Genomic DNA, 1,046 nt, shown 5'->3' with positions numbered 1-1,046 from the left:
GCTTGTCAGGCTTGGCCACACCCTCCAATCTTTGTTCAGTAGCTAAGTTATGTGCGACCCTTTGTGACCCCACGGACTGTAGCCGACCAGGCTCCTCTGTCCTCCACTATCTCCTGGAGTTTGCTCAAATTCATGTCCATTGAGTTGGTGATGCTATCTAACCATCTCATCCTCTGCCTCCCCCTTCTCTGTCTCTAAAGGAAGGGATAATTATATCAGGAAGGGACAAGAGAATCTCCAAAATTCCTGCCTTCAAGAGTCATCCTAGGACATCCTCACAGACGCAGGGTGAGGCTGTGGGACTGGGGGCGGGGCAAGCAGCTCCATCCCACACCTACTGACACGGCCTCTCACCCAACCCCCCTTCCTCCTGTACTCCCATGCCTGACACAGCAGGGGCGCCAGAGTGCTCCTGCTGGACCAGACTTGGGGAAGTCTTGCTGTGAAGTCAAGGAGAGACCGAGTGCCTGGAATCCCATTCCCCCATCCTAGCCCTATGCAGACCCTCCCACCTGCTGCCAGGAAACACCCTCCCTTGGAGAGCAGCCCCTGTCTTGAAGCCCCAATAGCCACAGTGGCCTGGGGAGAGGCCAGGGGGCTGGCTTCACATCTACTGGCCAGTGTCCAGGGTTACTGCCCACCTGTCTTGGGCCATCACTCTTCCTGAAGCTTGCAGGTCAGGTGGGTCTGAGCGGCCTGCCAGCCTATCGCCAGGTCCCACTGCTGGGCACAGATACTCCCCTCCCCCAGGGTTGCTCCAACGGGGTCTTCCCCTTCCAGGCTCCAAGCTTTTCCATCTGAACGTGAGCCTGATAATGGTCTGGATAAGGACCCTGACCCCTGGGGTCACTGTATGGCCCACACTAGCCCCAAAAAGTGACCTTAAGTTTGTCCATCTCCCCCCGCCCCCACACACTGGACAGGAGGTGTCAGGGGAGCATGTTAGCGGGATGCAGGTCCCAGCTCCCAACCCGCAGAATGAACTAGGCTCCCTCCCCCTGCCCCCCACCCCCAGGTGTGACCTCCATCACTTCCACGTGTCAGGA

This window comes from Bos grunniens, chromosome 13 (assembly GCF_055505025.1).
Source record: "Bos grunniens cultivar Pamir isolate PY7600 chromosome 13, Bosgru_T2T1.0, whole genome shotgun sequence".
NCBI lineage: Eukaryota > Metazoa > Chordata > Mammalia > Artiodactyla > Bovidae > Bos > Bos grunniens.
Note: the sequence above shows the minus strand (reverse complement) of the source record.